Source organism: Aotus nancymaae, unplaced genomic scaffold (genome assembly GCF_030222135.1).
Source record: "Aotus nancymaae isolate 86718 unplaced genomic scaffold, 86718_ANA_hifiasm-v0.15.2.pri h1tg000076l, whole genome shotgun sequence".
Lineage (NCBI taxonomy): Eukaryota > Metazoa > Chordata > Mammalia > Primates > Aotidae > Aotus > Aotus nancymaae.
In genome coordinates this window covers 2,784,243-2,797,609 of record NW_026988491.1, presented here as the reverse complement: position 1 = coordinate 2,797,609, position 13,367 = coordinate 2,784,243, and the positions used below count along the sequence as shown (strand labels likewise).

General features: G+C 39.5%; 1 long non-coding RNA gene across 1 annotated transcript in view; it reads right to left on the bottom strand.

Annotated features, from left to right (window-relative positions):
- Positions 1–13,367, bottom strand: part of LOC105725783 (uncharacterized) — an 88,890-nt gene that overhangs the window by 71,027 nt on the left and 4,496 nt on the right. The window lies entirely within an intron of this gene.

Below are 13,367 nucleotides of genomic sequence, written 5' to 3'. Positions count from 1 at the left end.
GTCATGGAACAGATCACACTAACACAACAAAGGGGACTATGATTACTTCAACACAGTAAAAGGACTTCACAAAATTCAATACTAAACAATGACAAAACTCAAACTAGGAAGAAAACAGTCTTAATCAAGGGCAGCTAGCAAAAACCTGTAGCAAACACACTTATATTTTGAAAGCATCTTAAAATCAAGGTCAAGTATGCCAGTTCAGTCCAGCATAGGAGCTTACACCTATAATCCCTCTGGGAGGCCAAGGAGGGAGGATCATTTGAGGTCAGGAGTTTGAGACCAACCTGGGTAACACAGTAAGACTACATACATACATACATACATACATACATACATACATATATATATATATATATGTACATATGTTTTAAAATTAGCCAGGTGTGGTGGTATATGCCTGTAGTTCCTGCTACTCAGCAGGATGAAATGGGAGGATCCCTTGAGCCCCAAAATTTGAGGCTGCAGTGAGCTACCATCATGCCACTGCCTTCTAGCCTAGGTGAAATGGGGAGACTGTCTCTTAAAAAAAAAAAAAAAAACAGCATACTTTTATACCTTCTACTTGAAATTATACTAGAGGCCACAGCCAATTTAGGAAGGCAGTATAACAAAGTGGTTAAAACCTCAGGCTTTGGTACCAGACTGGCTGGGTTCATATTCTGGTTAGTTTACTAAACGTAGGTTAATTACTTGTCTCTCACTGCTTAAACTATATAGTAGTACCCACAACATGTGTTTGCTTACAAAACTAAATGTATTAAATCATGCAAAGCACTTAGAATACCCAGCAGAAAGTAAATACGGAACAAATGTTAGCAAGATAATAGAAAATATTTTCTCAGTTTTAACTCATTAAAAAAAATTTTTTTTTTTGAGAGACAGGGTCTTGCTATATTGCCCAGGCTAGTCTCAAACTCCTGAGCTCAAGTGATCCTCCCACCTCAGCCTCACAAATTGCTGGGATTATAGGCATGAGAAATCGTGCCTGGTTGATAAATGGCTGTTTTTTGTTTTTTTTTTTGAGATGGAGTCTCGCTAATTTTTGTATTTTTAGTAGAGACGGGGTTTCACCTTGTTGGCCAGGGTGGTCTCGAACTCCTGACCTCAAGTGATCCACCCACCTCAGCCTCCCAAAGTGCTGGGATTACAGGCGTGAGCCACCGCACCCGGAAGACAATTGACTTTTTAAAGCAAAATAATGCTGTATTGTGATTGTAAAGATAAGAGGAGAGATGAAAGTATACTCTTGTTTCTTACGTTTTATGTGAAACCATTTAATTCCATTTAACCCTTTTTCCATTTGCCCCAAGAATACTTGCTGGCAGCACTTGCAGCTACAGAGTTTACCCTGAGATACCTTTGCCACGAAATATCTCACCTTTATAGTTAGTGTTGCATTGCTCTAGTGTATTGATTCTGGAAACCAAAGACATCATTCTATTTATAGCATTCTGTTTTTAACAGTGGTATTTCCATTTACAAAATATACTAATTCTCAATCACTGAAAATGTCAAATCCTAGAATACTTAGCAGTCTTATGAATGATGTTAACATTGTTCTTGAACAATTGAAAATTGGCTGAAAATTTGATGAATCCAATTTTTCTGAAATAGATGATTCTGATACTTCAGACAATTCTGATGTTAGTTCTATTTAGAAATAACTCCAATAACAGTTTTTATATTTTATTTTCACATTGGAAATCAGTCAGATTTACTTCAGCCTCAAAGAGCATGTTTATGTAAAATTAAATGAGTCCTGGCAGAGAGCTGCACTTTTTTTTTCCCCCCCTACCAAGATGGAGTTTTGCTCTGTTGCCCAGCCTGGAGTGCAGTGGTATGATATGGACTCACTGGAACCTCCTGCCTCCTGGGTTCAAGCAATTCTCCTGCCTCAGCCTCCCGAGTAGCTGGGACTACAGGCGCCCACCATCACGCCTGGCTAATTTTTGTATTTTTAGTAGAGATGGGGGTTTCACCATATTGGCCAGGCTAGTCTCAAACTGCTGACCTTGTGGTCTGCCTGCCTCTGTCCCCCAAAGTGCTGGATTACAGGCATGAGCCACCACACCTGGCCATACCTTTTCTTTTCCCTTAAAAAAAGGGTTAATGGCAGACTGTGATATGTTACAGATACAGCTTATAAATTCTACAGTAAAAAAAAAAAACAAAACTGGTGTTTAACTCAACCATTTTATAACTGTATTAAATATAAATGACCTAACATTCCACTTAAAAGGTAGAGAGTATCAGACTGGATTAAAAAGCAAGACACAGGCCAGGTGCGGTGGCTCACGCCTGTAATCCCAGCACTCTGGGAGGCCGAGGCAGGTGGACCAGAAGGTCAGGAGTTCAAGAACAGCCTGGACAAAATAGTGAAACCTCCGTCTCTACTAAAAATACAAAAAATTAGCCGGGTGTTGGGGTGGGCTCCTGTAATCCCAGTTACTTGGGAGGCTGAGGCAGGAAAATCGCTTGAACCGGGGAAGCAGAGGTTGCAGTGAGCAGAGATCCCACCATTGCACTCCAGCCGGGGGAACAGCGTGAGACTCCGTATTAAAAAAAAAAAAAAAGCAAGACCCAACTGTATGCTGTGTACAAATTACTACAATGACAAAAAGGTTAAAAGGAGTAACAAGATACCGACTATGTAAACACAAATCGTAAGAAAGATGAAAGCCTACATTACTATCAGGCTAAATAGGCTTCAGAACAAGGAATATTATCAAGGATAAAGGGAGGCATGTCACAATTATAATGAGGATAAGTCATCAAGAAGACATAAAAGTCCTAAAGGTGTAGGCATCTACTAACAAAACCTCAAAATACGCAAAGTAAAAACAAAAATCTAGGCTATAAGTTTCAATAAATTTGAAATGATTAAACTCATATAGGGTATATTCTTGGACTGTAACCAAATTAAACTGAAAATTAAAACAAAAATGTGGAGAGTATTTAAATACTTGGTAATATACTTCTAAATAGTCCAAAGTTAAAAAGAAATAAGAAAATTAGAAAATACTTTGAATGACAATGAAAACATTAAAATACGAATGCAGCTAAACCAGAACTTAGAGATACAGCTTTAAATGCTTATATTTGAGAGATCAATCCAAGATGGCCACTTAAGAGGAAGTCGGAATTGCAGCTCCGAGAGTAGGCGCAGAGGGTGAGTGGACGCCGCATTTCCAGACAGACTTTTACTGCCCATAGACCAGGAGATTCACAGGGGGAAAAGCCCCACGGGTCTCCAGCGCCGCTGGTTTGAGCGGAGTGGCCGCTCAGCCTACGCCCTGGAGCGGGGGGCAGTGGCTTCTTGCGCAGAGCGAGAGAGACAGAGTTCCCTCTGAGCCAGAAAGGGGAACTGAAGCAGGGAGCCAAGCCAGGAGACCCCCGGGCAAGGGAGTGCCACGAATCTCAGAGCCGCTGCTTCGGCTGACGCAGCGGCACACAGGGCAGCGGATTTTAATTGCGCGGAGAAGCTCCCCGCATTCCCAGTGCCGCTGGTTGGACCGGAGCAGCCGCTCGGCCTGCACGGGGGACGGGGAGCAGCGGCTCCTTGAACAAAGTGAACGAGACTGTGTCCCCTCTGGGCCAGCAAGGGGAACTGTGGCAAGGAGGCAAGCCAAGAGATTACAGGACAAAGAGGGCCCCTCTGGAAACACGGCTGAACCCGGGACAGTCCAGCTCTGTGGGGGAGGGGCGTCCTCCATTGGGAAACACCCTGCAGTTCCCGGGGCAATTTTCCGTAACCAAGACAACCCGCCACTACAGAGACTCCGTCACTACAGGGGCGGGCCAGCATAGCGGAAGCAGTTCTAAATACACCCACAGGACTGCAGGGAAGCTCACACGGAAGCTGGGCGGAGCCCACAGCAGCTCAGCGAAGCCTCTGCAGGCTGAGTGTGACTAGACTGCCACCTTGTGGGCAGGGAAAACGGTAGCAACACAGCTGAAAAACATAAAGTGCTAAGCCCCTGGGCCAGAACACCTGGGGAGAAGAAAAGGGGGTTTATGAGTTCAGCTGCTGCAGACTTAAAATTACCAAAATCAGAAAGACAGCAACTACAAAGTCAATAGGCGGATAAATCCACAAAGATGGGAAGAAACCAGCGCAAAAAGGATGAAAACACCCAAAACCAGAACACCTCTCCCCCTACAAGGCAGCATAACTCCTCACCAGCACGGGAACAAGACTGGACGGAGAATGAGTGTGATGAAATGACAGAATCAGCTTTCAGAAAATGGATAATAAGAAACTTCTGTGAGCTAAAAGAACATGTTCTAACCCAATGCAAAGAAACTAAGAACCTTGAAAAAAGACTTGATGAAATGCTAACGAGAATGGACAACTTAGAGAGGAATATGAATGAACTGATGGAGCTGAAAAACACAACACGAGAACTTCGCGAAGCATGTACAAGTTTCAACAGCAGAATTGACCAAGCAGAAGAAAGGATATCAGAAGTTGAAGATCAACTCAATGAAATAAAACGAGAAGGGAAGATTAGAGAAAACAAGGTAAAAAGGAATGAACAGAGTCAACAAGAAATATGGGACTACGTGAAAAGACCTAATCTACGTTTGATAGGTATACCTGAATGTGACGAAGAGAATGCATCCAAGCTGGAAAATACTCTTCAGGATATTATCCAGGAAAACTTCCCCAACCTAGCAAGGCAGGCCAATATTCAAGTCCAGGAAATACAGAGAACACCACAAAGATATTCCTCTAGAAGAGCAACCCCAAGGCACATAATCATCAGATTCACCAGGGTTGAAATGAAGGAGAAAATACTAAGGGCAGCCAGAGAGAAAGGTCGGGTTACCCACAAAGGGAAACCCATCAGACTCACAGCAGATCTCTCAGCAGAAACCCTACAGGCCAGAAGAGAGTGGGGGCCGATATTCAACATCCTTAAAGAAAAGAACTTTCAACCCAGAATTTCATATCCAGCAAAACTAAGCTTCATAAGTGAAGGAAAAATAAAATCCTTTGTGAACAAGCAAGTACTCACAGATTTCATCACCACCAGACCAGCTTTACAAGAGCTCCTGAAGGAGACACTACACATAGAAAAAAACAACCAGCACCAGCCACTCCAAAAACGCACTAAATGGTAAAGAGCAGCAACACAATGAAGAATCTCCATCAACCAATGGGCAAAACAGCCAGCTAGCATCAAAATGACAGGACCAAACTCACACATAACAATATTAACCCTAAATGTAAATGGACTAAATGCCCCAATCAAAAGACACAGACTGGCAAATTGGATAAAAAGCCAAAACCCATCAGTGTGCTGTATCCAGGAAACCCACCTCACATGCAAGGATACACAAAGGCTCAAAATAAAGGGATGGAGGAAGATTTACCAAGCAAATGGAGAGCAAAAAAAAGCAGGAGTTGCAATTCTCATCTCTGATAAAATAGACTTTAAAGCAACAAAGATCAAAAGAGACAAAGAAGGACATTACATAATGGTAAAAGGATCAATACAACAAGAAGAGCTAACGATCCTAAATATATATGCACCTAATACAGGAGCACCCAGATACATAAGGCAAGTTCTTAAAGACTTACAAAGAGACATAGACTCCCACACATTAATACTGGGAGACTTCAACACACCGTTGTCAATATTAGACAGATCAACGAGACAGAAAATTAATAAGGATATCCAGGACTTGAACTCAGACCTGGAACAAGCAAACCTAATAGATATTTACAGAACTCTCCAGCCCAAATCCACAGAATATACATTCTTCTCAGCACCACATCACACCTACTCTAAAATTGACCACATAATTGGAAGTAAATCACTCCTCAGCAAATGCAAAAGAACAGAAACCATAACAAACAGTCTCTCAGACCACAGTGCAATCAAGTTAGAACTCAGAATTCAGAAGCCAACCCAGAACCGCACATCCTCATGGAAATTGAACAACTTTCTCCTGAATGTTGACTGGATAAACACTGAAATGAAGGCAGAAATAAAGATGTTCTTCGAAACCAACGAGAATGAAGACACCACATACCAGAATCTCTGGGACACATTTAAAGCAGTCTCTAGAGGAAAATATATAGCAATAAGTGCCCACATGAGAAGAAAGGAGAGAACTAAAATTGACACCCTATCATCAAAATTGAAAGAGCTAGAGGAGCAAGATCAAAAAAACTCAAAACCTAGCAGAAGACAAGAAATAACTAAGATCAAAGCAGAAATGAAGGAGATAGAGACACGAAAAACCCTACAAAAAATCAATAAATCCAGGAGCTGGTTTTTTGAAAAGATCAACAAAATAGACAGACCACTAGCCAAACTAATAAAAAAGAAAAGAGAGAATAACCAAATAGATGCAATAAAAACTGATAAAGGGGATATCACCACAGATTCCACAGAAATTCAAACCATCATCAGAGATTATTACAAACAACTCTATGCGCATAAATTAGAAAACCTGGAAGAAATGGATAAATTCCTGGACAGTAGTCTCCTCCCATGCCTAAACCAGGAAGAAGTCGAAACCCTGAATAGACCAATAACAAGGTCTGAAGTCGAGGCAGCAATTAAGAGCCTACCACCCAAAAAAAGCCCAGGCCCAGATGGTCTCACAGCCGAATTCTACCAGACATACAAAGAGGAACTGGTACCATTCCTACTGAAACTATTCCAAATAATCCAAAAAGAGGGAATCCTTCCCAAATCATTTTATGAGACCAACATCATCCTAATACCAAAACCCGGCAGAGACTCAACAAGAAAAGAAAACTACAGGCCAATATCCATGATGAACATAGATGCAAAAATCTTCAATAAAATACTGGCAAGCCGATTACAACAGCACATCAAAAAGCTTATCCACCATGATCAAGTAGGATTCATCCCGGGGATGCAAGGCTGGTTCAATATACGCAAGTCTATAAATGTAATTCACCACATAAACAGAACCAAAGACAAAAACCACATGATTATCTCAATTGATGCAGAGAAGGCCTTTGACAAAATTCAACAGCCCTTTATGCTAAAAACCCTCAATAAACTAGGTATCGATGGAACGTATCTCAAAATAATAAAAGCTATTTATGACAAACCGACAGCCAATATCATACTGAATGGGCAAAAACTGGAAGCATTCCCTTTGAAATCTGGCACTAGACAAGGATGCCCTCTCTCACCACTCCTATTCAATATAGTACTGGAAGTTCTAGCCAGAGCAATCAGGCAAGAAAAAGAAATAAAGGGTATTCAATTAGGAAAGGAGGAAGTCAAATTGTCTCTATTTGCAGACGACATGATTGTATATCTAGAAGACCCTATCACCTCAGCCCAAAATCTCCTGAAACTGATAAGCAACTTCAGCAAAGTCTCAGGATACAAAATCAATGTGCAAAAATCACAAGCATTCCTATACACCAATAATAGACTTAAAGAGAGCCAAATCAAGAACGAACTGCCATTCACAATTGCTACAAAGAGAATAAAATACCTAGGAATACAACTAACAAGGAACGTAAAGGACCTCTTCAAGGAGAACTACAAATCACTGCTCAACGAAATAAGAGAGGACACAAACAGATGGAGAAACATTCCATGTTCATGGTTAGGAAGAATTAATATCGCGAAAATGGCCATACTGCCCAAAGTAATTTACAGATTCAACGCTATCCCCATCAAGCTACCAATGACCTTCTTCACAGAACTGGAAAAAACCACCTTAAACTTCATATGGAACCAAAAGAGAGCCCGCATAGCCAAGTCAATTCTAAGCAAAAAGAACAAAGCAGGAGGCATCACACTACCGGACTTCAAACTATACTACAAGGCTACAGTAATCAAAACAGCATGGTACTGGTACCAAAACAGAGATATAGACCAATGGAACAGAACAGAGACGTCGGAGGCGACACAACATATCTACAACCACCTGATCTTTGACAAACCTGAAAAAAACAATCAATGGGGAAAGGATTCCATGTTCAATAAGTGGTGTTGGGAAAACTGGCTAGCCATATGCAGAAAGCAGAAACTGGACCCCTTCCTGACACCTTACACTAAAATTGACTCCAGATGGATTAAAGACTTAAACATAAGACGTAACACCATAAAAACACTAGAAGGAAACCTAGGCAAAACCATTCAGGACATAGGCGTAGGCAAGGACTTTATGACCAAAACACCAAAAGCATTGGCAACAAAAGCCAAAATAGACAAATGGGACCTAATCAAACTCCACAGCTTTTGCACGGCAAAAGAAACAGTCAATAGAGTGAATCGGCAACCAACAGAATGGGAAAAAATTTTTGCAGCCTACCCGTCTGACAAAGGGCTGATATCCAGAATTTACAATGAACTAAAAAAGATTTACAAGAAAAAAACAAACAAGCCCATTCAAAAATGGGCGAAGGATATGAACAGATACTTTACAAAAGAAGACATACATGAGGCCAACAAACATATGAAAAAATGCTCATCATCACTGGTCATTAGAGAAATGCAAATCAAAACTACATTGAGATACCATCTCACGCCAGTTAGAATGGCGATCATTAAAAAATCTGGAGACAACAGATGCTGGAGAGGATGTGGAGAAATAGGAACACTTTTACACTGTTGGTGGGAGTGTAAATTAGTTCAACCACTGTGGAAAACAGTGTGGCGATTCCTCAAGGACCTAGAAATAGAAATTCCATTTGACCCAGCAATCCCATTACTGGGCATATATCCAAAGGATTATAAATCGTTCTACTATAAGGACACATGCACACGAATGTTCATTGCAGCACAGTTTACAATAGCAAAGACCTGGAACCAGCCCAAATGCCCATCGATGATAGACTGGACAGGAAAAATGTGGCACATATACACCATGGAATATTATGCAGCCATTAAAAAGGAGGAGTTCACATCCTTCGTAGGGACATGGATGAACCTGGAAAACATCATTCTCAGCAAACTGACACAAGAACACAAAATCAAACACCACATGTTCTCACTCATAGGCGGGTGTTGAACAAGGAGAACACATGGACACAGGGAGGGGAGCACTATACACGGGGTTCTGTTGGGGGGGAGGGAGGATAGTGGGGAGGTGGGGAGTTGGGGAGGGATAGCATGGGGAGAAATGCCAGATATAGGTGAAGGGGAGGGAGGCAGCAAATCATACTGCCAGGTGAGAACCTGTGCAACAACCTTGCATGCTATTCACATGTACCCCAAAACCTAAAATGCAATAAAAAAAAAATAAATAAATAAATAAATAAATAATAAAAAAAAATACAAAAAAAAAAAAAAAATGCTTATATTTGAAAAGAAAGTCTAAAAGCAATGATATGGGCTTCCATCTTAAAGCTAAGAATAGAAAAAATTAAAACTAGGCAAAGGTAAGTAATAAAAGGTAAAAATTAAATAGAAAACAGAAAAATCAAAGAATGTTGTAAAAAGAGCTATACAATTGATAAACTTTCTACACATGGGCTGGAGGGAAAAAAGAGATCAATAAACTGATTTCACCACTTATATCAACCGTATTAGAGTTCTTAACCATTGTCAAAGAAAAAAAATTTAAATTATAAAGATTGGAAAAAAACATGAAACTGTCTTTATTCAGAGACTGTTACATAGAAAATCTCATAAAATACACAAAAACACTCCTATAACTAATGAGTCCAGCAAGGAGAATAAACAAGAATCAAGTCTATCTTATTACCAATACTTGAAAAATTAAAAATACAATTGTTTTAAAACACACACACACAAAATACTTAAGAATAAAGCAAAATATTTGCAAAATCTGTAAGCTACAAAATGCTGCCGAGAGCCAAGAAACACTGAAGATCTAAATAAATGAAGAGATACATCATTTATAAAGATTCAATATTGTTAAGATGTCAGTTCTTCCTAATTGTTCTATAGATTGACTGAAAGTCCCATAGAAATTTTACCAGGCTTCTTTTTTAAACAAATTAATGAAATCTTAGGAGAGCCAAAACAATTTTGAAAATGTAAAAAACCTAAAATGCGATTAAAAAAAAAAAGAAAACCATAACATTTTTATAAACTAGGAAACCAAAAAAAAGAAAATGTAGAAACTAGAGGAAATAAACCACTTGATTTCAAGACTTACTATATAGCTATGGTAATCAAAGCAGTGTAGTATTACATAACATATTGATGAATGAAACAGACCCGCATACATACAGTCAACTGATTTTCAAATGAGTAAAGGAAATGTCTTTTTAAGAACCAGGGATACAACTGGATATACATAGGCAAAAAAAAAAAAAAAAAAAAATCGAATTTTTGTCTCACATATACACCAAAACTTATCTGCAGTGACTCACAGACGTAAATATGAGAGCCAAAACTTTAAACCTTCTGGAAGAAAACATAGTAAAATAAAAATCTTTGTGCCTCTGGGTTAGGCAAAGATTTCTCAGGGAGAACACAAAAAACATGAACCATAAATGAAAAACTAGACTTCATCAGAACTTAAAATTTCTGCTATTTGAAATATACCACTAAAATGAAAAGGCAAGCAGCTGACTGGGAGAAAGTACTCCTAACACAAACATCTGAGAAAAGGACTTATATGTAGGATATTCTAGTAACTCTTCCAACTCAAAAACAGAAAAAGAACAATTTGAAAATGCGCAAGAGTTGAATAGTCACTTGACAAAAGATGTACAAATGACCAATAAACACATGAAAAAGTGCTCAACATCATCAGTTTTCAGAGAACTGCAAGTTTACTACAATGCAATACCATATTTCTACTAAATAGAGTGGCTAAAATATGTTGATGAGGATGTGGAGTAACTGGATTCTCTTATATTGCTGCTGGGAACGTAAAATGGTACCACGTATATTGTTTGGCCATTTCTCCCAGAGTTAAACATACATTTAATTATAATCCAAGAGAAACGAAAACATATCCACAAAGACTTATGTACATCTAGTCATAGCAAATTTATCATGATCAAAAACTATATAGAAGAAAAATTCATCAATAGGTAAATGGATAAACAATTTCTGGTTATGTCCACATAAAGGAATGCCACTGAGCAATGAAAAGGACTGAATGATACGCCTTCATCAATCTCAGAACCATTATGCTAAAAGAAGGTAAAAAGTACTAAGTGATAAATAATATGAAACTCTAGAGAAGTCCGAGTATACCTTTGAGAAAACTCTACAACTGGACACTTAAAATAGGTGCATTTTATACATCAGTTATAGCCTGGTAAAGTTAACATCTTCTGCATATTAGAATACATAAGATTTCTCCTCTTTAAAATAGGGACAGTAATATCTACATCATGTGATGAGTAAATGAGTTAGGATTAGTTCATATGAAACACTTAAGGCTTGCCTGGTATACAATAAAACAAATACATATAGGATAACTGCACAATAAAGTCACTATAATGAGTGGTTCTCAACTAGGGGCAATTGTGCACCATCCCCCAAACCAGGGGAAACTGGGCAATGTCTGAAAACATTCCTAATTGTCATGATTGGACGGGTACTACTGTACCTAGTCAGAGGCCAGAGATGATGCTAAACATTCTACAAGGCACAGAACAGCCTCTACACAAAGAATAATATGACCCAAAATGTCAATACAGCAGAGGTTCAGAAACCCATTTATTAAAAAAAAATAAAAGCGACAGAACAATCCACAGATGTAAAGGAAATATTCCAAGTGCACGTAATCAACACGACACGGAATTCAAATCCAGAATGTGTGGGGGTGTGTCTGCTGGTGGTGGTGCAAAAGTAATTGCGTTCAAAGACCGTTAATTTAAAATCATTATAACTAGGCGCAAACACATCTTTATTAATCAAAATAGGAACCATTACAATCAACACATTTTTGCCGAGAAATAAATTTGTTTATTCCTGTAGCATAAAAATCCGTGCTTCAGGATTCAGTAAACTCTTGGAAAGCATTTTCTGCACCCTGCTGGTGCGGAAGCGTTTCACCCACAAAAAACCATCAAGATGCTTGAAGGCAGTTGGTTGGCAAGAAGTCAGGTGAATCTGGTAGAGGAGGCAAAACCTCATAGACCAATTCCTTCAACTCCTGAAGCACTGGTTGTGCAACCTGCAGTTGGGCATTGTCATGGAGAATTGGAACCTGCCAGGTGCAGTGGCTCATGCCTGTAATCCCAGGAATTTGGGAGGCCCAGGTGGGTGGATCACTTGAGGTCAGGAGTTTGAGACCAGCCTGGCCAATATGGTCAAACCCTGTCTTTACTAAAAATACAAAAATTAGCCTGGGGTGGTGGCAGGTGCTTACAATCCGATCTACTCGGGAGGGTGAGGTAGGAGAATTGCTTGAACCTGGGAGGTGGAGGTTGCAGTGAGCTGAAACTGAGTCACTGCACTCCAGCCTGGGTGACGTCTCTCAAAGAATTAGGCCCTTTTTGTGGACCAATTGCCAGCTGCAGGTGTTGCAGTTTTCGGCAAACCTCACGGATTTGCTGAGTGCACTTCTCTTATGTAATGGTTTAACTGGGATTCAGAAAGCTGTAGTGGATCAGACCAGCAGCATACCACCAATGAGTGATCATAACCTTTCTTTGGGGTGCAAGTTTGGCTTTGGGAAGTGCTTTGGAGCTTCTCAGTCCAATCACTGAGCTGGTCATCACTGGCTGTCATATAAAATCCACTTTTCGTTGTACGTCACAATCTGATTGAGAAATGGTTTGTTGCTGTTTCTCACCTTTCCAATTTTCTTCAAATGCCAAGCATAGAATGGTCGACTTTGATTTCTTAGGCAACGACCTGTGTAGTTCTAAGAGGATCAGTGTCGAGGACTGCTTTCAATTAGTCATTGTCAACTTCCAAAGGCTCACCACTGTGTTCGTCATATGCAAGGCTCTCGTCTCCTTTGCAAAACTTCTTGAATCACCACTGCCCTGTATGTTCATTAGCAGTTCCTGGGTCAAATGCGCTGCTGTTTCAAGTTGCGTCTGCTGCTTTATGATCCATTTTGAACACAAATAAGAAAATCGCTTGAAGTTGTTTTTTGTCTAATATCATTTCCATAGTCTAAAATAAATATAAACAGCAAGTAATAAGTCATTAGCAAAAAAAAAACAAAAGTGAGAAATGCACATTAAAATGATGTATAACATAAACATATTTATTTAAGAAGGTATTCCAGTATCAAATGAAAAATTTCAATGATGCAAAAACCGCAATTACTTTTGCACCAACCTAATATATCCTACAAATCAAAAAGAAAAAAACATGACTAATAGGAAAAAGAAGGCAGAATAAGACTATGACCAAAAAAACATAAAAACATCCTTATCCTGCAAGGAATGCAAAGTGAACACAAGACAGAGTTTT